At 44.1% G+C, this 23,790-nt stretch overlaps 1 protein-coding gene across 5 annotated transcripts in view; it reads right to left on the reverse strand.

Moving 5' to 3' along the window:
- Paqr8 (progestin and adipoQ receptor family member 8) overlaps positions 1 to 23,790 on the reverse strand; it is a 46,997-nt gene that overhangs the window by 19,386 nt on the left and 3,821 nt on the right. Inside the window, exons 2-3 of one of the 5 annotated variants that reach the window (XM_027392785.2) lie at positions 5,736 to 5,804; positions 3,168 to 3,219 (exon numbers count right to left, since the gene is read on the reverse strand). The exons of 2 other annotated variants lie outside the window; for them this stretch is intronic. The gene's annotated coding sequence lies outside the window, so the exon portion shown is untranslated. 2 more of the 5 variants (XM_027392786.2, XM_027392787.2) reach the window with 2 other exon arrangements.

A 23,790-nucleotide genomic window follows, 5' to 3' on the forward strand; every position in this document is an offset into this window, starting at 1 on the left:
TCTCTCCCCAGCAACAGTTGTATGTACTGAATCAGTTGTTCATCCCACTACTCTTTTCATTTGAAGACATTATGAAATTATGAATAGGCATCAACATGAGCTATTCTAAAAAAATCATGAAATTACATATCTACAAATAATACATCCTTTTGTACATTTTTAACCTCTATGCTATTTTCAGCATTCTATAGCCTCTTTTCATTCTATATGTTATTTTATTTTTTCCCACATTAATCATTTCATAATCTCTATTTGGTTTATTTCCCCATATGACCATTTCTCATTGGCTAAATATGCCATAGTTCCTTTTGACAACTCTCTTGTGAATAAATAGATTGTTTCTAGTTGTTTATTTTGACAAACAACCCCTCAGTGGCCATGTCTTTTTGAGCAGATGCTCAATGGGGGCATCCTTTGTGGGTCTTTGCCCTAACTGATCTCTTTACCTGGGATGACTTTCTCCCTATCTGTGAGTTTCATCACCTCTGAAGGCATGCTCAGATGCTAGTTCACCATGTTCTCCAAAGCATGGAGTCAAAGCAACGCCTTCCTCCACCCATCCTCAGCAAGCAAACCATCTTTCTGTTAGTCAGATGGAGTATTCAAACACAATCTCGTCCTGCACTTACCTGGGTATTAATTCGACATCTCTATCTGGCCATAATTTCTTAGAGGTAACAACTGTGCTGCATGGGATTAAATCCCTTTTTTTTTCTAGTAAGAGCACAGAGTACAAATCAATGAATGCAGATTTACCTGGATCTTTCTGCTTTTGCTACAAGTCCTGCTTCCCCCACTTAATGATACATTAGTGTAAGAAGCTGATGCATTTCTGTGTGTTATCACTTCAGCCTGGGGATAAGAAGCTTGGATCTATTACCAACACTGTATGCTGAGAGAAACCAGCTGAGAGAAATTGAGGATCTCTGGGCTCAATAACCAGGGGTAGATGACTGTACACAAGTAGGTGTACACAGAGATGAAGAAAAATACCCTTTTTCTTTTCTTTACTGTGAAAGCTTTGGGGTGGATTGAAAGAAAACGGCCCCCAAAGGGAGTAGCACTATTAGGAGGTGTGGCTTTGTTGGAGTAGGTGGGTCCTTGTTGGAGGAAGTGTGTCACTGTGGGATGGGCTTTGAGGTCTCCTTTACTCAAGCTACGTTCAGTGTGGTAGACAGTTCACTTCCTGTTGCCTGCGTTTTAAGATGTAGAATTCTTATCTCCCTCTCCAGCACCATGTCATGTACCACCATGTTGATAGTGGACTGAACCTCTGAAACTGCAAGCCACCCCCAATTAAATGTTTTCTTTATAAGTGTTGCCATGATCATGGTGTCTCTTCACAGCAATAGAAACCCTAATTAAGACAGCATCTAAGATGGAAAGCACATACCAAGAATTTTATCTGAGGATGCGGTGTAGGTCAGTGTAGAGCATGTGCTTAGTACGTACAAGGTCTCAGGCTCCATCTCTGCATAAGAAAGCGAAGGGAGGGAAGGAAGAACATGAAAGAGGAACAGGAAGGAAGGGTGAGAAGAAGGCAGGAGAAAAGAAGGACGGAGAAAGGAAGGGGTGGAAGGAAAGAAGGGTAGGAGAGAGGAAAGAAAAGAGGGAAGAATTTTGTTCATAAACTAAAGAAAATCAAACATTAGGCAGATTGGTTACCAAAAATTGGAGTTGAAGGCCATTTTCAAGGTTGGTGGTATTTTTTTTTTTTTCAGGCAAGCCACAATGATTGCTATAGTGTAGACAGGACAGAGCAAAGTCTCCAAAGCCACAAAGAAACCCTGTATCGAAAAACAAAAATGGGCTGGAGAGATGGCTCAGAGGTTAAGAGCACTGACTGCTCTTCCAGAGGTCCTGAGTTCAATTCCCAGCAACCACATGGTGGCTCACAACCATCCGTTATGAGATCTGGTGCCCTCTTCTGGTGTGCAGATATACATGGAAGCAGAATGTTGTATACATAATAAATAAATAAAATCTTAAAAAAGAAAGAAAGAAAGAGAAAGGAAGGAAGAAAAAAAAGAAAGAAAGAAAGAAAGGAAGAAAGAAAGAAAGAAAGAAAGAAAGAAAGAAAGAAAGAAAGAAAGAACACAGCAAAAGATCCTATTCCTACCCCATCTCATCCCTACAGTGTAATTTCAGACCCTTGACTTAAGGACAGGATTGGGGGGTGGGCAAAGTCATTGGCCACCCATATGTGCTAATCGCACCCTCATGTTCAGTAGTGTGTGTGTGTGTGTGTGTGTGTGGTTGGGCACCTTCCTGATTGCAGAGCAAGAGAGTCAATATTTTCTTTTTAAACTTTTTCTTTTTTAAAATTATTTATTTTATTTTATGTACATTGGTGTTTTGCCTGCATGAATGAATGTCTTTAAGAGGGTATTAGATCCCCTGAAACAGGAGTTATGGACAGTTGTGAGCTGCCATGTGGGTGCTGGGAATTGAACCCGGGTCCTCTGGAAGAGCAGTCAGTGCTCTTACCCACTGAGCCATCTCTCCAGCCCCATTATTTTCTTATTACATCTAGAAAAGTGACATTAAAAAAATGACATGTGGGGATCAGTTCACGACTCCAAACAGTACCAATTCCTTCCAAATTTTGTCGTTAAGTACCAAATATTGGCTTGATTGATGGTTAAGTTGATACCTGCTTATTCTGGCCTCCTAAGTTCATGGTAAGACACGACCAGGTCACAGTCTTTTCTAGGTGGCTCACCACTCCATGCCACATGATCTATTCGGTAATGAGTAGCTGCAATAAGCATATCTGAGCTCCTTCCTTACTTAGGAGGTGACAAGAAGGTCACTTAAAGCTCTGCAAAGCCCCGGGCTTATGAGGGGCTTAAAATTCATACTGGAAATGAATGTTTTCTCAGCTTGCAGGAAGCTAAGACTCTTCAGGCTAAGTAACAACCTGCAAAGCTAAGATATAAGACAATAGGAAAAATGAAAATCACACCTCTGGCTTTTGCTTCTAGGCTATAGTTTGACTTAAGAAAGGGTCACACATATAAGAATAAGCACTTACCATTACAGTAACCTGACCTGTGGTCTCAGGTGACATCTCATTAAAGCCAGTGCAGGTGCCACCCGAGCACCTAGATTGTCTTTCTAATCAAGTTGAAATGCATCCATCCCCAGCTTTGCTGTCAGCTGCCTACCTGGGACACTGTTTGATCATTGTCTGGGCTTTGTCACTGCACCCATTGGGCCCTGGAAGATTTAGACATAGATTACTACAGCTGCCAGGAGATAAACAATTCCTTCCAGCCTTGCTCAAAACTCCCATTCTCAAGGAGTTACACAGCCACCCTCTTGATTTAAAGCTGTTTGACACTCCACCTGGCACCCGGCTCTACTCCTTTGTTACATCAGTTCGGATTTATCCCTTGTAGCTTAATGTTTTACTTGCTTTCTCTCTGTGTTCAAGTACACAAAATTTATCACCTTAACCCCTTCTCCCTCCCTCCCTCCCCCCTCCCTCTCTCCCTCCCTCTCTCCTTCCCTCCCTCCTTCCCTCCTCTTCCCTCCTCTTCCATACTGTCTCATTATTTAATCCAGACTGGCCTCAAACCTGTCATCCTCCTGCACAGGCTATTAGGCCGCAGGGTCACAGATGTGCACCAATGATTTCAATGTCCCATCTTGGCCCTTCTTGGCGTGCAGTTAAACACATTCATATTGCATAAACAAATCTACACAACTCTTTCTCGCCTGCAAAACAAACCCCCAACAGCCATTGAACAATTCTCTGTTCTCCCTTCTCTCTGACCACCCCCTGCCGCCGGCAATTATCTTTTCCTTTATGGATTATTCCTGAAACTTCATATTCATAAAATCATAATCTTTTTGTAACTGGCATTTCACTTGGCACAATGTTCCCTAGTGTTGCCCATGTTTGTAGTGTGCTTTGTTTTTCTTCTTTGAGGGTCATCATTTCAATGTGTGCATGTATGACACTTCGTCTGTTTGCTCCACAGACAGTCCTACTTTTTGGCTATTGGGATTGATGTCTGTTATGAATGTGGTCTACATATATCTTCTCAGTGCCCTGCTTTCAATCTTTTAAAACATACATACCCCGAAGCAGGATTTCTGGATCACAGTAATTTCATTTTTAATATTTTAAGAAGCCACCAATACCATCCTCAACAGCAGCTGATTTTTTTTTTATCCCACCAGAATGTCCCAATTTCTGCACAGCCTCAATATGTTTATTTTCTGTTTTTCTTTCCTAAAAAAATTATTTTATGAGCCGGGAGTTGGTGGCACATGCCTTTAATCCCAGCCCTTGGGAGGCAAAGGATCTCTGTGAGTTTGAGGACAGCCTGGTCTACAGAGTGAGTTCCAGGACAGCCTCCAAAACCACAGAGAAACCCTGTTTCAAAAAAACAAAAACAAAATAGTTTATGTGTATCAGTGCACGCCCCTACCCACCCCCTGCCCTTGCTCATGTACTGCATGCATGCAATGCCTGTGGAGGCCAGAACAGGTATGAGATTCCTGGATATTGGAGTTCCAAATGATTGTGAGTGGCCATGTGGTTCTAGGAATTGAACCTGGGTCCTCTTGACCACTGAGCTATCTCTTCAACCCTATTTTCTGTTTTTTCTTAAATAGCAGCCATCTGAACGGATATGAGGTATATTATGTATTTGTAAGCTTCCGTGCTATTTTGGACATGCCTTCTGTTTCAACCTTATTTACTGGAAATTAGTACAAAATGCCTAAGTCTACTTCCTTCAGTTGATATGAGGACACGATTCTAACAATTCAGACCTCTCTACATCTCCCATCTCTGTCCAGACTTTGGCTAAGGAAGGTAACCATAGCCAAGGGCAGATGGAATCTAAGACTTTGCTGGGATGTTGAGCTTCAACAAAAGTCCATTAGCACTTGATTTCCCTGCATTTTGATTTCTTTTCTTCAAGTAGAATTGTCAGCAAAAGTTGAGCTAAAGGCTCTACTAAACCAGATATATTATAGCAGATACATTCTTTAATATCCAGGCACATCTATTTTAAACACCAAGTTTTTATTCTTTGGAGAATGTATTGATCTTGGAAGCAAAGTAGGCCGGGAGACAGACAGCCCAAGCCCTGCTCCTGTCACATTAAATGAAGCATACACTTAGAAATACACAATAGCCCTGCTGGCCCCAGCAGTGCCATCTCTAAAGTGAGCAGAAGAAAAAAGGCACATGAGTTGGGGGGTTCTGATATCTGCAGATATCAAGACCACTTCAGGGTTAGCAAGTTAGCAGTTGTCAGTTTCAAACTTATTCTGAATGCAATCACCCATATTGCATTGGTTTGCCATCAGATGAACATTCAAAAGCAATACCCTTTAGCCAAATTTCCTGGCTTGTGATTGTCACCCTAGCCCCCATCAGGCTGAGGCAGGGGGACAGCAAGCTTGAGGCCAGCCTGAGCCCCAGAGTGTGATCCTGACTTGAGCAAAGCAAAAAAGCAAAAGAAAACTAAACAAAGATTCAATTTAAATCCAAAAGGGCACACTATAAAGGCCCCGAGTTCCCTTTAGCAAACAAAGGAAACAGCACCAACCCAAGCTGTTTAGCAAGTGCAAAGCAGGGCTAGGAACAGACAAGTACTCAATGTTACCAGGAAATTCAAGGTCAACACTTGGGGCTTCATTTCTATCGCCCCAGCGCTGCCTTTGACAAAGGATTGTCCTATATTCTGAAGAGTTGTATTCAGTCCCCAGCTCACCATTTCAGCCTCATGCAGAGTCCAGTTACTTCAACACTCCCAAATGGTGGTTGGCCTTTTTCCTTCTTCCTTTAGATGACAGCCCAAAGGACACGAGAAAATAAAGACAAACAGCAAGCTTGCTTTATAAGACTTTTAGCTAAGCATTACTACACAGAAATTACCCTTAACGGAGCAGGGAACATCCTTTAAATCCTGGGTTTTTTGTTTTGTTTTTGTTTTAAATACCTTTAAAATTCTTGGTCAAAGGGGTGCTGTCTGACCTACATGGGTTTTTGCCTCCTCCCTTCTCCATCCCCAGTTCACAATGGAGACTTTTCAGATGACAAAGGATCTCTGTTGGTCCTTGCAGCCACATCAGAGCATCCTCAAAGTGGCTGGGTTTGACTTGCTTTGAAAAAAAAAGGTTCTGTTGATTAAAACAACAAAAGCAAACCACAGTGACAAAAGCAGAACTCCAGCATCCAGAGACAGCCTGGCACCCTCTGTCAGTCTTCCTAGGGACAGCCAGGCCTTGTGAGGCAAGGCCTGCAAGGTCCTGTCTACCCAGCTTATCACCCACAGATGCTTCTGAGTGAGCAGACTAACCTATAAACCATTCCTATCGCCCAGCAGGTGACAGGAACTACTGCCAGGTGCACAGCAAACAGTCAAGGAAATGTAGAATTCTTTCTTTTCTCCCCTCCCTCCCTCCCTCTTGGTTTCTTGAGACAGGGTTTCTCTATGTAGCCTCTGCCTGCATCAAAGTGCTGGGACTGAAGGTGTTTGCCACCATGGCACAGCCAAGTCCCATTTTCTTAACACTTTGCAATGTCTTCAAAAGCCAAGAGAACTATGCCAGCTTTGAAGCAGTTAGCCGTGCCTGAGCACTAGATTTCTTGCTTTTTCATCTCGTGAGCCCCCAGTGAATCTAAATGGCTCTTAGGGATTAGGGACTCCGTATGGATAGGCTGTGGGTTTGGGTTCCTGTTACCTCCCTTGAGCACTGCAGTGGGTATTCAGTTGTCCTCCTGAACGAGGGGCTATATTATTAAGGTGGGTAAGGTGGCACATGACTGCAATTCCAGCCTTCAAGAGGCTGAAGCAGGATGGCCACAGGTTAAGGTCAGTCTGGGTTAAGTAATAAGAGCCCCAGTCAAAAACAAACAAACAACAAACCAAACATCGAATCAGGAAGAGTAACTATACTTGGTCAATCTACAACTTCCCTGAAGGACCTACTGTATGCAGAAAGGGAGAACTCCATCCCCAAACCTTCCAGGAAAGGTTAGCATCTAAAATATCCTCGCTATCCAGAAGTGGTGGTGCAGGCCTTTGATCCCAGCACTCAGGAGGCAGAGGCAGCTGGGTCTCTGAATCCTCAAAGCTAGTCTGGTCTACAAGAGTTCCAGGACAGCCAGGACTACACAGAGAAACCCTGTCTTGAAAAACCAAGTGGAGGGTAAAACAAAAAACAAAAAAACAAAAATACTCCCTTAACTGGGTCTGATGGCTCACACCTTTAATCCCAGCACTCCCTGTGAGTTCAAGATCAGCCTGGTCTACATAGTGAGCTCCAGGACAGCCAGGACTACATAGAGAAAGAAGCCTTGTCTCAACAAACAAACAAACAAACAAAAATGGAAGTCTCTCTTGTCATCTATCTTCTAGAAGTGTTTTGGCATCCTTCAGTGGTATGATTTCCCCCAACCTTCGCTGTGACTCTCAGAACCACTTCCCAAACGTTAGGGAAGGAACCACACAACTGCAGTCTGGTTTAGCAAGTGGCACGGAAGTTTCACTGTTCTTGTCATCTGCTATTGCTTGGTAAGGGCTTCCTGAGTCACATCTTGAGATGTGTCCTAGGCCTGGACTGGGCCTGCGAAGGAAAGGTATTGTGACTGAAATGTCTGTCACCGGCTCTTTTGGGAGACCAGCCTCAGGGGAGCCATGGCATGGAGCCATGATGTCATCATGCCTGAGCCTACTCTACTGGTGAGAGCTAAGTGACTTGTTCTCCACTGTTTTGCCCAGGAGACTTTATTTTTTTTTTATTGTAGAAATGACATCAATAATGAAAAACTAGTTAAAATCATTTGCCACAAGAAATGTTTAAAGGAAATACATTTCAGAGCCGGGGAAGACATCATAGTGGGCACAGTTCTTGCCGAGCCAGCACGAGGACTTGAGTTTGGATCCCAGACCCACTGAAAAGTGGCGTGTACTGATAACTCCAGTGCTGGGAGGGAGAAACAAGAAGATCCTGTGAAGGGGAGGGAAGGGGTGTGGGTAACTGGCCATCTAGTCTAGCCAATCAGTGAGGTTCTGGGTTTAATGAGAGACTCTGCCTCAAAATCTAAAGTGGTAATGGATAGAGGAAGACACCTGATTTCAACCTCTGACTTCTGCACATGCACACAGGGCACACTCATCCTCACATGCATGTGCACACCCACACACGATACACATGCACAGAGGAAAGAAATAAAAAGGAACGTACATGCTTCCTGGAAAGGACCTTGACTGAGGAATTAGCGGTCATGTTTCACAAGGGACACGGGTGGAATTTGTTCTCAGCCTCCAGAGCACCATGACAAAGCACTCCCTATGGTGCTACACAGTGACAGGAGTAAAAAGCCAGGGCAACCCTCTAGCAGTTACACAGCGTCCATGACGGGACTGAGCAGGTAAGAGAGCAAGAGAAGAAACCCAGACTCAAGACTTGGCAAATGTCAGTGATCTCAATGAGAAGAGGAAACAGGAAGTCAACGTGCTGCTTGCTTAATGGGGAGAAGGAGATTCCAGCTTCCCAGATCTGAGGCAGCAAAGTGTCTTGACCAATTGATAAATAGGATTTGCTCGCTTCCTGCCCTGTGATGGAGCAAGCAGAGGCAGTGTAAGGGAAGAAATTTTTGTTGGTTTATCCCAGGCTTCTCTACATCGGGCTTGAAGGCTTAGGAGAGGCCTGCTAGGTCAGGTCTCTGGGAGGATGGAATTCGCCTCCCTAGATCTTCTTTGTTTTGTCAGCCAACTGGCTCCCAGGTTGGGAGACATTTCTGGCAGTGAAAACAGTCAGTACCCAGCAGGCAAGAGACCCAAGAATGGGTCAGGGAGTGAAGGCAAGCATGTGACACTGGAGACAAACACAATAAGCTGTGCTCCAGATAAACTGAAAAGACACAGTGGGCAGACTGACTCCTGCCAAGAGAGGAAAGCAAAGGGAAATTCAGTTGAAAAGAAACCTTTTTGTTCCCCGGGTGGCAGCAGTCAGTGGCAGCCACGTTTGCTGTTACATCCCTTCTCAGTGTGGATTTCTCCAACACGTCAAACTACCACAAGAAGAATTTGACTGCTTCCTCAATGCTCCTTACTAAATAGGATCCATTAATATTTCAAGCTGGCCCTTTCTTTTACTAGAAATAGCACAGGAGCCTCTCACAACCATTCTGTCCCCAGTTTGCAGCAAAGGCTGGGTAACTGAATTTGTGGAAACCAATATGGCGGCTGTCTTTATGGAATTCACTCACAGCCCCAGAAGTCTGTTCTCCTTTAGAGTGAGGATTAGCTACTTCAGTGGGGTCTGGCAGTTGGTAAGCAGGACAGGCTCTGGAGCTAGGCAGCATGTATGGGGTGACTCTATCATTAACTTACAGGCTGGGTGACCTGAGCAAGTCTGTAAGCTTATGGTCTCACTGTGAGACACAGATTATCATGGCATTCCATGAGTAGGGCTATTGTGAAGCTGAATTATAATGATAAGTCTTTATCCTTTAAATCACATTTTAGAAGATTGACAAATGATATTCGAGGTGTACTTCAAAATAATCTGGAGGTAAGGTACATCAAAAAGCAAACAAACAAAAACCTTGGCAGGCCAGGTGTGGTGTCACAGGCCTTTAATCCCAGCACTTGGGAGGCAGAGGCAGACAGATCTCTGTGAGTTCGAGGCCACTACAGAGTGAGTTCCAGGACACACTTCAAAACAATACAGAGAATCTCTGTCTCGAAAAACAAAAATTAAAAAAAAAAAGAAATTTAAGAAAGAGAGTATAACGCATTAACACTCTTCAAATACAGCATACATGTGCTCAATAAATATAATCTGTTAGAGATCAGGGAGGGTCTCAAAGGCATTATTTGTAAGGGGCCGTTTCCTGCATTATAATGGTGCCTGAAGATTACTTCACAGGCGCTGGGTAATCTCCATTCCTTTGATCTCTGCCTATCCCGTGGCTCATTTTTGCCTGAGGAGCTGAAGCCATTCATAGGGTAACACGTCCCAGGCGGCTGGTCAGCCTTTATAAGGGATGGTTTTCTTAGTTCAATGTCTCTGCTCTGGGAAGCTTATGCTCTCCTCTCAAGATGCATTAAAGCTTGTCTGCAGAAGGATCCGAGTGTCCCGTGTATGATTTCTTGCTGGCGAGAAATACAGAGCATGCGCGGGACATATGGTGCCGAAACCCGGGAACATGTGAACATCTCCAGCACCGCGGAGACCCCTCTAACGAGGCGGATTCAGAACTGCAGGGTGGTAAATTCGGAGAGGTATGATTTTTCTGGACTTTGGCTTGGGAATGTTGCTATTGTGGGAGGTTAATATAGAGGCTTCTATGCTTTTACTAGGAGCTATTTTGACTTTTCTCACTGTTGTAGCAATCTTAAAGAAGTCCAGAATTACATATCAGAAACCAAATGTGATGAGAGATGAGGCGCGCCCAACAATAAAATATAAGAAAAAAGGACCTCCCGGGATGTCTACTGACAAGGGAGTGTATAAGGAAAAAGGACCTCCCGGGATGTCTAGTGACAAGGGAGTGAATAATTTATTAAGAGAAACAACAACAAATAAGAAAAAAGGACCTCCTGGGATGTCTAATGACAAGGGAGTGAATAATTTGTTAGATGATTCTATAAATAAATTTAAAGCTTTAAATCTTGATAGCTCTGATGACTCTGAAAGCTCAAGAGATAAAGTTTTAGAGAAAACAGCTCAGCTGGGTAAAAAAGAAACAAAAAAGGAGGGAGAAAAAATAGGGGATAACCGGTCACACCCCGGTAAATTTAAGAGAAATAAAGACTCAAAACCTAGCCTCTGCCCAATGAGGCCATCGCCTGTTAATTCAGCGGGTGTGCTTCCATCAGCACCTCCACTATTTGGTACTGACTCCTTTTTACCATCAGAGGAGCGGAGAAAATTACAGATGGCTTTCCCAGTCTTTGATAGGGGAAAAGGCCATGCCTGCTATTCAACACTTCTTAAAGGCCTGGAATGCCTGGGGCTTTAAAGCCTCATAAACATTGACGCTCGGGCCAAGCGTCTCACCTCAAAACCTAAAAGGCCAAAAGGAAATGGTAAAATGGAAAGATATCTTAACTGATCTTTGGAGAGGCCCGGATCCTATTCTCATAAGATCCAGGGGAGCGATATTGTGTTTTCTCACAGGATGAAGAAAATCCCCTGTGGATCCCAGAAAGACTCACCCGAAGAGCCCCTTCAGACCTTCAAAAGTCGAAATTCCACCCTCCCCCCGGGAATTGAGAGCCGCTATTGTTATCCAGATTAACTCCTGCCCTTGGCGGAGAGATTGTCACTGCTTAAGGGGTGGGGGTGATTGTTTGATGCAGCCGTTTGCGGATTGCTGTTATTTTTGGCTGGTCTGTGAGAAAAGGGGTGGGGGTGAAATTGTTTGATGCAGCCGCTTGCGGATTGCTGTTACTTTTGACTGGCATGTAAGCTCCAGGGCTCAAACCAAGAGACCGCCCAAGCGCTTATATTTTGGCTAACTATGCTTTAGCAATAGGCCGCCGGCCAGACAGCTCTTGCACACCCGGAGCCTAGGCTCATTGTACAGGGTAGAGTGTCTGGTCTGGGCAGCCCAAAGAGGGATGCTGAGCAAAGGCATCGCACAGAGTTGCCTATTATGCAGGCTTCTCTGGGAGGTACGTTGACCTGCATAAGGGTTACCTGCCCCGAGACTTCCCTTTCCCAGAAAAACGGCAGAGGACAGGTCGAGAGTACTTCGGGTCAAGCTAACAGCCTGATGGTGACTCCCGTACACAGTCTTAATGTTTGATTTTGGGAAGGTACAACCTCTGCCTCTATCCCTCAACATATGGGTGACCTATTTGCTTGTAATAATATAAAGCCTTTTCATTAATTAATAAAAAAAGGGGGATATGTAAGGGGCCGTTTCCTGCATTATAATGGTGCCTGAAGATTACTTCACAGGCGCTGGGTAATCTCCATTCCTTTGATCTCTGCCTATCCCGTGGCTCATTTTTGCCTGAGGAGCTGAAGCCATTCATAGGGTAACACGTCCCAGGCGGCTGGTCAGCCTTTATAAGGGATGGTTTTCTTAGTTCAATGTCTCTGCTCTGGGAAGCTTATGCTCTCCTCTCAAGATGCATTAAAGCTTGTCTGCAGAAGGATCCGAGTGTCCCGTGTATGATTTCTTGCTGGCGAGAAATACAGAGCATGCGCGGGACAATTATTCCCACTTACAGAGTCACCAGGAGTTGAGCCTGCCTCTGGACACCAGCACAAAGGAACATGGGTGGGTGCCCTGCAAAGTTGACTGTCACTTGAAGTCATTCATGACGGACCAAGCTTTCTGTTTGGAAGTTTGCTAAATCAGCTAAGTTTGTTAACTATTAATTATACCCTGTCCTTTACTGATACCCTAAAGTAATTCTAGGTTGGATATTCAAGAGCCCTTAACTTAAAGTTAAATCAGCATTTCAAACTCCATGTCCCATCATTATGAAGGAATTTATGGTACCAGCCCTGATCCAGACCAACTTTGCTCATTTGTAAACTGGAATGACAACTCTCTCCTCATGTTGCCATGAGGAAATACAACTCAAGTATATCACATAGAACCTGGAACATAGCAGTGGTGTATTCATATCTATGTGGTGTATTCATATCTCACTTGGAATTCAGGTAGTCCTTAAAACCAGTGGTTCTCCAGACATAAGACGCATTACGTAATTAGACACTTCAGTGTTTTCTATTTCACATGGCAAGGTTTTTATGCAGCTGTCATCTGCTACACCGACTTGATGTGTGGATGGCTATATTCTTGCCATTGTTGCCTACTTGTCCTCTCATATATGGTCCCTACATCTGTAAATGTATTGTGACAGTGTATGTCTTAAACAAAAGAAAAATTATAAGTAAAAAGTAAAGAGGAAAACCATGGTCCGATTCAAGTCTAGGAATTACTGTTATTATTATGAAGTGCCCGCTGTGTGTGTGTGTGTGTGTGTGTGAGAGAGAGAGAGAGAGAGAGAGAGAGAGAGAGAGAGAGAGAGATGAAGATAGAGAGACAGAGACAGAGGTAGAGAGACAGAGACAGGGAGAGAGATGAAGATAGAGAGATAGAGAGAGAGATAGGTAGGTAGATAGAGATAGATAGATAGATAGATAGATAGATAGATAGATAGATAGATAGATAGATGTATTATGTTTCTTAGATCTTTTTATCCCTTACTATCTAGATTACTGTTGAGGACTTATTAAGTGGTCCAAATCCTTGCAGTTGAACTAAAATTCCTTGCCTGAAGTCATCTCTGCTGCCTGATTCCATTTATACCCCAACAATATCAATTTACCTTTTCTTCCGTCACCTCTATGTCAGAGTGACTTTCCAGCTTCAAAGATCTAAAACCATTAACAGCCTTGATGAAGCAGAAATCATCAGCGAGGCTGTGCCTGGTAGCACAGGCCTATGATTCTAGCTACTCGGGAGTTTGAACGTTTTGGGGGAAGGAGGGAAGTTATGAAGAAAGGGGGAGAGAAGAGAGGAGGAGGCCAGGAGCCCTGTGAATTGGGGACGTGACGGGTGTTAAAACCTGGAAAACACTAGTAGGATTTCCTGAATTAACCTAACCCTCTTGGGCAGAACTGACAAATCAAACCTCCCTGAAATGTCACCTGCCTGCTTGGCATTTTGGGCACTGTAGCCATTTCAGTATTAGCCCATGTAGAAAAGATTCCCCTTTCCCGGAAACTCCAGAGAATACTGTTAATGCCATGCTCTTGCTTAAGTGCAGGACTAGGAAAGTTAAGGTTGTTGCACTGAATTCATTTTGCAGAATATAAATTTTGTAATTTGGGTATCCTTGCCTTCCATTGCTGATTTCATGTCATCCTTTGCTTAGAATTCCATCAATTTTCTTCTTGAACAAGTCCAAGAACAAAAACAAGAAGAAGGCTTCTCCCAATAAAAGGTTTCATTCCCCCACAAAGCTACTGTCTTTGTTGGAGCATTATATTTTCCTTCCATCTGCAAGGAAAGTTTGAGTAAGCACAGCCTTCCTCAAGTTTTCAGACTACCACACTAGTGGATATTCTCTTGGACCAAAAAGAGCAGGTGCCACAAATAGGGCAAACACACACTCTCAAGACATGGTGACAAGGGGCAAATGCTCTCTTATTTGCAGATACAGAATCCATTACCTTACTCTTTCCCCTTTTAATCTTTGACAACATTAGCTGAGAAGGGTAAATGTCACCACCTCTGCTGCTAGCGGTGTCTCAAGATCCACACAGAGGCCTCTTAAACCAGTAACCATCACACTGGTCTCCTTCACCTTCATAAAGGCCTGGGAGGCAGGGTCAATTAAAGTCAGCCTAGGTTGGGATGTCTGCCTTAGTCATTAGGTTAGCTCCTCTTAAAATCTAGATTATATTAAAACCTACCCTAATTATTAATTTATTCATTCAATGACTGTTGCTCTGATATGGTATTGAATCCTTTTCACACAGGAAAACAGGGCTAGTCTGTGATGGTTAAATCTTCATTTTCAACTTGCCTGGGCTTCAGAATCCCCCGTGAGAGATACACACCTCTGCAAATGCCCATGACAGTGTTTGCACCCTCTTATCTCTCTCTGCCTTCTGACTGCATATGTAATGTGACCAGTTGCCTCACATTTTCCTGGAGCCAGGCTTCCAGGTCGTAATGGACCATATCCTCAAACAATGAACCTAAATAAACTCTTCCTTTCCATTTCCCTAATTGTGGGGGAGCTGGAGGGAAGTGTGTGTGTGTGTGTGTGTGTGTGTGTGTGTGTGTGTGTGTGTGTGTGTGTGTGTGTGTGTGTGTGTGTGTGTGTGTGTGTGTGTGTGTGTGTGTGTGTGTGTGTGTGTGTGTGTGTGTGTGTGTGTGTGTGTGTGTGTGTGTGTGTGTGTGTGTGTGTGTGTGTGTGTGTGTGTGTGTGTGTGTGTGTCTGTGTGTGTGTGTGTGTGTGTGTGTGTGTCTGTGTGTGTGTGTGTGTGTGTGTCTGTGTGTGTGTGTGTGTGTGTGTGTGTGTGTCTGTGTGTGTTGTGTCTGTGTGTGTGTGTGTGTGTGTGTGTGTGTGTGTGTGTGTGTGTGTGTGTGTCTGTGTGTGTGTGTGTGTGTGTGTGTGTGTGTGTGTGTGTGTGTGTGTGCACATGTGTGTGGGTGCATAGGCCTGTGCATGAGCTTGCAGAAACCAGGAGTCAACATGGAGTACCTCCCTCTATCTCTCCCCATCTTCCTCTTTGAGACAGGCCCTTTCACAGAACCTGGAGCTCAGCGTTAGCTAGACTGGCTGCACAGCAAGATCCCAGCAATCCATGAGTGTCTACCCCACCCCGGAACTGGAGTTGCAGAGACATACAGCTATGTCTGGCTTTTACATGGGTTCTGGGGATCTGAACTCAGGCCCCCATGTTCATGAAGCAAGCACTTGAGACCTGCTGAACCGTCTCACTGGCCCTCCTGATTCCTTAGGCTGCTCTGTCAGGTATTTTTGTCACCACTGAAAGTAGTAGCTAATGGAGACTCTTAAGCTAGTAGATGTCCAGGAAGTTTATGTAGCTCCCCTAGGCATGCAGAAAAGAAATAGCTTCCTATACCCCAAAAGGCTTATCTCAGTCTGATGGGCCAACTCGCTTAATTTGTTACAGAGAGCAGTTTCCTCACCCTTGGGGAAGAGTCATGTTTAACGCAACATGCAATAACATGAAGTTTAATCCATCTGTTCTAATCTTCTGAGTATGTAAATATCTAGTACCTTGCTATTTCCTTAGTCTTAGTTCTGTGCACAAACTATGACATATGAAAGCCAAGGAAGAAACTATTTGGGATGGGGAGGAAGAAGGGGACCAGCAAGAAGGGGAGAGGTGGGAGACTCTGTCTGACAGGAGGCACCAAGAATTTTCTCTCCCTGACTCTGAGGACAGTGTGGTCTCTATGTTATATCTAAACTGTAGCCTCCAGAGATGCAGACATGGCTTTCTCCCCATCATTCCATCCACAATGTCTATTGTTAGACTCTGGCACTTGGAGGCCCTTTAAATTTGATGGATGAATGAGTAAATGAATGTGATTTCCTTTGGGTCCTAGATCACTGCTAAGTCCACCAAAAATCTCACTGCAGGGCTAGCAAGCAGTTCAGCTGCTAAACGTGCAAGTCCGATGAGTACAGTTTAATCCCTGGAATCGATAGAACAAGCCAGATGTGTGGCATGCATCTGTAACTTGAGCAGTCCTAAAGGGAGATGGTAAGCAGGAACAGAAGTGCTTGGAAACTCATGGGCCAGCTAGCCTGGAGTACAGGACACAGAGGCAGTAATGAGAAGGATGCTACCTCAAAGAGGTGAAGGTGAGCACTGACTTCCCCATGCACTTACACACTTACACATGAGTCCAGCCTGGTCTACAGGGTGAGTTCTAGGACAGCCAGGGCTACACAGAGAGAACTTGTCTGGAAAAACCAATAATAATAATGATGATAATTGAAGTAGTAGAGGGCTCTTCTTCAAGTCAGTGGAAAGTTGTAGGCCTCTGGTCCCGGGGCATTTCCCTCCTGCTATGGCAGGAGTCTAAGGGTTAGAGAAATGCTAACACATCAGAACTGAGGCAACAGAGAGTGCTGATCAGTCTTTTATTTGAGTGACGCCCATGCCTTTTGGACAAGAAACAGCCTCTCTGATCTCAATCTCCTCATCTGTGAAATGGAACCAATAATAATAATTCCTAAATGAAGTAATGTAAACTGACTGCCTGACACTGCTAAGTGTTCAGCCGGAGACAATTATCTAATTATGGGAAAACCAACTGACACTCTCCCAGAAGTCTCCTTCCTTCCTTATCATAGGATCTGTTTTGTTCAGAGAGATACAAAGACTGGGCATGGTGGCGCATGTCTTTTATTACAGAATCCAGGAGGCAGAGGCAGGAGGACTTATGAGTTCAAGGCCAGCCTAAATTCCAGGACAGCCAGAGCTACACAGAGAAACCCTGGCTCAGGGGAGAAAAAAAAATAAGTACGAAGATGTGGCAGGCAGTCCTGTGCTAGGGTCTGTGCCTTTCCCCCCCATTTTCTCACTGTTACTTCGACAAATTTATTATGATCTCCAAACCTAAGTTGAAAAAAATGCTAGGAGTCAGTGAGATGCTTCACAGGGCAAAAGTACTTTCCACCACAAACCCTCCCCACCACACAGGGTAACCAGAGTTCAATCCTCTAGTCAGACATGGTGGAAGGAAAACCAACTCCCACAAGTCATTATCTGACCGCCATACATGTGCCATGGCATGCATGCACCCCCCCAAATAAATGCTGCCATGGCATGCATGCACCCCCCAAAATAAATAAGTATAGTAAAAATTTTAAAAATCACAGTGGTGATATTGTTGTCCATGCCACACAGGGTGAGGCAAAGCTGTGTTTGACAAGGTTTGTAAAAGTACCCTAAAAACTGTTTGACTGAGGCATACACAGAAATGTTAAGCAAGGCGAAGGTATCAGAGTTAGCTGAGTTCTGTTAAGCTGTGAAGCAATGTTTCCCTGACTGCAAGCTTGCCTCCACTTGTCACCAAAATGAAAGCCCAGTGAAACAAAAGTTTTATTTGCCCCCCCCCCCGTGTGTGTGTGGTGTGTGTGTGTGTGTGTGTGTGTGTGTGTGTGTGGTCACATGGGCTTGTGTGTATATGCATGCCAATGTACATGTGGAGTCCAGAGTTCACATAGGTATCTTTTTTGTTTTTTATTTCTTGTGACAGGATCTCTCCATCAGAATTTAGAGCTCACTGATTGGCTAAACTGGCTAGCCAATGAGTTCCAGGGATCCACATGGTTCCGTGATCCCCCCACACACACACACACCTCCTCTAACTGATTCCACTGCCCTCATCTTGTAAGGATTCAGGTATTATGCTGGCCTGCTCCTGTCACCTGGCAGAATGCACTCAGACAGTACCCTGGCCACTTCTGCTCTCTTCTCTTTCCGCTCTCTTTCCCAGTCTCTTTCCTGAAGTTCCCCTGGGGTAGACAGGACCCCCCCCCTCCCGTCTCCCTCTTCTCCTCTGTCCTTTCTCTGTCTCTGTGTCTCTTTACCTCTTTTCTCTTTCTTTCTCCCTCCCTCCCCTTTCTAATAAAATTTCTCACTAATAAACTCTGTCTGTCTGGCATGTTTGTCCCTCTGCCTCAGTCACCCTCGCCTACCATGGAAACTGCCAAGGGTCCCCATGCATGGTTCCCCTTTGCACTTTATCATAACACATCTTTTTATATGGGTTCTGAGGATCGACACAAGTCTTCCTTATTTCACAGCAGGTACCTTGGCAGTAGATCTATCTCCCTGGCCTTGTATTTTCTATTTTGTTTTCCTCTTTTTTCTTTTTCTTCTTTTTTGTTTTTGTTTTTTGGGTTTTTTTTGTTTTTGTTTTTGTTTTTTAGGCAAGGTCTTATTGGATATCCCAGACTGGGCAATCTTTTGGATTCAATTTTGCAAGTGTTGAGATTATAGGCATGAGCCGCCACAACTCAGCCTCCCACACCCTGCCCTCTTTTGATTATGCAGGTCATTAATCGAACAAGGCAGTGACCCCTGACTTTCAGAATCATCTGAGAAGCATTTAAAAAAATCTGATACCTAGGCCCCATCCTGAGCTTCTCAAAGGGCGGTTTGCGGTGGGGCTGGGGCACCCCAGGCGGGTCTATTGTGCAGCAGGCACAGAGCCACAGGACCAGTGGTTTCTAGCTTTCAGCTAAAAAAGCCACTCTTCTTTACATCATTTTCCACAGAGCACTGAGCCTCCCCTGGAATGTGCCCTTCTCCCACTACAGGGAAGATCTGCTAGTTAGTTACTCACTCCAGTGACTCCACATTGAAAAGAAGAAAACAGCGACCAATGGAAATCAAAGCAGAGCCCAGGCTTTCCCATCCTATAGGGCCAGTCAGGCCATGTAAGGCCAAAAATAAATGGCCAACAGTAATCTGTTAAAATGAAAGGGACTTCTACAAGCATTCCTTGCAAGGTGGAAGGGACTAGGGAAAAGCAAATGAACACTGGTAGACCTTCTTGCCTGTTCACATAGCAGAAGCTATGTGAACAAACCCTGAAGGCGAAGGAGAGACCAAGAAGAGCCTTCATTACCGGGGAGGAAAGCACACACAGCAAAGTGTTTCTCACCCTGGCTTTTCTCTTCTGCCAGGTGAAACAAGCTGGAAAAGGAAAGCCCTTTGTTCCTATGACATCTTTGCTTCACACGGAGAAATCTGGGGACCGTCCTTCATGACCTGCAGACTACTGCACTCACCCATCTGTCTGGCCAAGCCTGGGCTAGACTGCAGAAGCAACCGCTCATCCATGCCTGCCCCACTTTTGGGTACATGGATGAATCAAAAAATATGGATTCTTGGTTAAAGACCCAACTTCATGACTCTTGGAAGTACGGTTCAAGGATTTTTTTATTCAGATCTATTAATAAGTCATATTAAAAGTGAGGGTTTACTGGTTTTTGCTGTGGCCTGTGTGATTCATAAAGACTATTGATGGGGAATGTACTACTGTGTATGTTTATCTTATTGATTGTTAAATCAAATACTGTTTGGCCAATGAGACAGCAAGTGAGACGGAACTAGGAGTCAAACAGGATTCTGGGAAATGTAGTAGAGAAGTGCTGATCCAGGCAGGAAGTGACCTAGCAAGGAGACTCATATTTAAGCGAAGGAGAAACAGGAAGAGTCCTTTTTTCCTGTTCGCCTCCTCCAGCGGCAAGGAGGGATGCCAATAAGGCGTCCGATAAGATAAGTCTTATAAAATATATAGATGTGTGATAATTGAGACTGAGCTAACAGATGAGAATCCTAGTCATTGGCCAAGCAGCTTTAAACCTAATACAAGTTTCTGTATATTCATTTGGGCCCTAACTCAGGTGGGCTACTGGCATAAAGTATACACGTGGTGGTAGGGCTCAGCGGCTTTTGGCAGAATGATTTATCGTAACAGACTATCTTACTTATTTCTGTAGTATCTCAATGCATCCACATTATCTGATTATCTTTTGGAGATATTCAGTAATTCATCAAGTAATGCACCCATGGTGGTGCAGAACACCTGGTGATGCCATGATGCTACTGCAGGCTTATTCTGACACCAGATCTGGGGCTCTCTCCCAGGCTTTCTTGGCGGTCTTGACCTTTTAGGCTGACATTTAGACAGTTTTGTGTTGGGAAGGAGTGTCCTGTGCTTTATAGGATGCCCGTCATCAGAGGCCAGCAGCAACCCTTCCTATGGTTAGAACAATCAAAGGTATTCCCAGACATAGCCAAGTCTCCAGAGGTGGGCAAGGTCAACCTTCCTCTTCATTAATGGCGCCTTTCTAGGTTGAGGTGTGCCATTGTTATACCATTGTTTCCCTGAGGTAAGAACATATAGGCCATTGCTCAGAAGAGAAATTGCTGGAAGAAAACAAAACCCCCAGCATCCCACAGTTCTCCAGGGGAGGGTGATATTGCAACAATCCAACCCCATTCGACACTTCATGTATCATTCTTTATGAGACTCACAAGTAAGATTTTAAGAGAGGGTCTCCCGGCGTAGCACAGGGTGATTTGTCTTCACAATGCCCCATCTCTATCTCCTGAGTGTTAGGATTATGGGTGTGCACCACTATGCCTGGTCTCTCCAGGTGCTTTTGTATCATCTCCCTTCATGGCAGCTAAGCCTGTAGTGAGAGCTAATACTGAAAGAGCTAAACAACTTCAAAGAAATGGAGGTGGGGAATCTGCAAAGACCATTCTTCCTTCTTAACTTGATTAGCTTGGAAATCACCTAGGAGACACACCTGGCCTTGTCCTTGCTTGCCCACAGGGGTCTAACCAAGGAGAGAAGATCCACCCTGACTATGGGTAGTGCTGTCCATGCATAGGGTCCCAGACTGAATAAAAAGGAAAGTAGGAGACAGTGGAGCTCTGCATCCTGACCACACAGCTCTTAGATTTCCCCACCAGACCAACTCCCACAGTGAACTGTTCTCTCAAACTGTGAGCCAAATAAAAGCTTCCCAAATCAGCTTTTATTAGTTTTTGTTTGTCTCAGCAATGAGAGAAATAGCTGATACAAGGACCCTCTGTGAAAGTCATATTAATCCTTGGCACCACAAGTAATTAAGAGAAGACTTTTGCTAGTATGTACTCCCAAGACAGTATATGGTACTTAATGTGAGTTCTGAAGAGGCAAAGTCCACATCTTATAGCTCTCTGCATTCCTGGCACTTGCTGGCCTCCAACCCAGGAGCTCTCACAAAACACTATTTCATGAAGCATGATGTTTTGTAGTAACCCTGATCGTTTGATTAAAATGACTATGTCATCTTCCTGATTTATGTCTAATAGTAAAATTCACAGAAAAACTTAATGTTAATAATAGTTACAAAACAGCTGAGAATTGAACGGCAAGCCTTTCTTACTTATCAAAAAAAAAAAAAAAAAAAACAGAGTGAGCTTTTTTTTTGTGTGTGTGTGTGTTTTGAGACAGGGTTTCTCTGTATTGTTTTGGAGCCTGTCCTGGAACTTGCTCTGTAGACCAGGCTGGTCTAGAACTCACAGAGATCCATCTGCCTCTGCCTCTGCCTCCGAGTGCTGGAATTAAAGACATGCACCACCACTATCCGGCAAGAAGACCCTGTCTTGAAACAAAACAAAGCAAACAATCCCCCTCTCTCTGTCCCTCCCTCCACACCCCGCACAAAACCTAAGATGTTAGAAAGATAAAAATAAATTTTCTCATTCATATATTGCTACAAAGTTTACCTGAAAAAGACTGTCATTTGTTATAAAATTATAAATTTTCACATAAAGTCAAAAGAATTTTCATTTAAACCTAATAGTAAATAATTTGACTATTAAAATAGCCAGACTAGATCGGGCTCGTAGTCCCCCAAACACCAAACAACCCAATTAAAAAGTGGGGTACAGAACTAAATAGACAATTCTCAATAGAGGAATCTAAAATGGCTGAAAGACACATAAGAAAGTGTTCAACATCCTTAGCCATCAGGGAAATGCAAATCAAAACAACTCTGAGATACCATCTTACTCCTGTCAGAATGGCCAAAATCAAAAACACCAATGACAGTTCATGTTGGAGAAGATGTGGAGAAAGGGGAATACTTCTCCACTGCTGGTGGGAGTGCCAGCTTGTACAGCCACTTTGGAAATCAGTATGGCGACTCCTCCAAAAAATGGGAATGAGTCTACCACAAGATCCAGCAATTCCACTCTTAGGCATATACCCCAAAGAAACACATTCATACAACAAGGCCATATGTTCAACGATGTTCATAGCAGCACTATATGTAATAGCCAGAAACTGGAAGCAGCCTAGATGCCCCTCAACCGAAGAATGGATAGAGAAAATGTGGTACATTTACACAGTGGAGTACTCAGTGGAAAAAAAACAATGGAATCTTGAAATTTGCAGGAAAATGGATGGATCTAGAAGAAACCATTCTGAGCGAGGTAACCCAATCGCAAAAAGACAAACATGGTATGTACTCACTCATATGCAGAATTTAGACATAGAGTAAGGATTCCAGCCTACAATCCACACTGCCAGAGAAGCTAATAAACATGGAGGTCCCTAAGAGAGACATACATGGTCCCCTGGAAAAGGGGAGAGGTTCAAGATCTGCTGAGCAAATTGGGAGCACGGGAAGAGGGGGGAGGGAGCTAGGAGAATGAGAAGGGGAGAAGAAGAGGGATGCCAAGGACATGAGGGAGCAGAAAGGTTGAGCCGGGGGAAGAATACACGATAACAAGAATGGAGATATCATAATAGAGGGAAACATTTTAGGTTTACAGAGAAATCAGGCACTAAGGAAATGTCTGGAGATCTACAAAGATGACACCAGCTAACTATCTCAGCAACGGAGGAGAGGCTACCTTAAATGCCCTCCCCTGATTATGAGATTGATGACTGACTTATATGCCTTCATCTAGCAGCTGGTGGAAGTAGAAGCAGACACTCACAACTAATCACCAAACTAAACTGGAATCCAGACGCAGAGAAGGACCAGTGAAGAACACAGAGGTCCAGACCAGGCTGGTGAAACCCACAGAAACAGCTGACCTGAACATCTGGGAACACTTTCTCCCCAGTCTGATAGCTGGAATACCAGAATGGGACTGATCCAGACCCCAGGAACATGGGTTTCAGTGAGGAAACCTCAGAAATCTATGGGACCTCCTATTTATTTACTTATCCCTAGCATAGGTGTATTTATCCCTAGCATAGGTGTAGACTTTGGGAGCCCATTCCATATAGAGGAATACTCCCTGAGCCAAGATACACGGGGGTGGGCCTAGGCCCTATCCCAAAGGATACGAAAGACTCTGATGACACCCTATGGAAGGCCTCAGCACCCAGGGGGAGCAGAAAAGGTATGTGACAGATAAGATTTTAGTTGGGGGGGGGCGTAGGCAGGACGGGTGGGAGAAGGGAACTGGGATTGTCATGTAAAACAATCCTGTTTCTAATTCAAATAAAAAAAGTTGGAAAAAATAAAATAGCCAGACTCCACTCAGCACTTACTTAATTATGCACACACCATATGTAGCCTTCCTCCCAAACCCACAGGGTCCACACCTATGATTATTCCCATTTTAAAACATGTCACTGGAAATCAAAGTTATTATCCATATGGTAGAAACGGAGAGAAGAGAAACATGTCCAACAACACATCTAGACCAGAGTCAAGACACGGTGGTGTGAAGCTTCTTGCTACATTACCTGAAAAGAAAATTAAGGATTTA

This window comes from Cricetulus griseus (assembly GCF_003668045.3).
Source record: "Cricetulus griseus strain 17A/GY chromosome 1 unlocalized genomic scaffold, alternate assembly CriGri-PICRH-1.0 chr1_1, whole genome shotgun sequence".
Taxonomy (NCBI): Eukaryota; Metazoa; Chordata; class Mammalia; order Rodentia; family Cricetidae; genus Cricetulus; species Cricetulus griseus.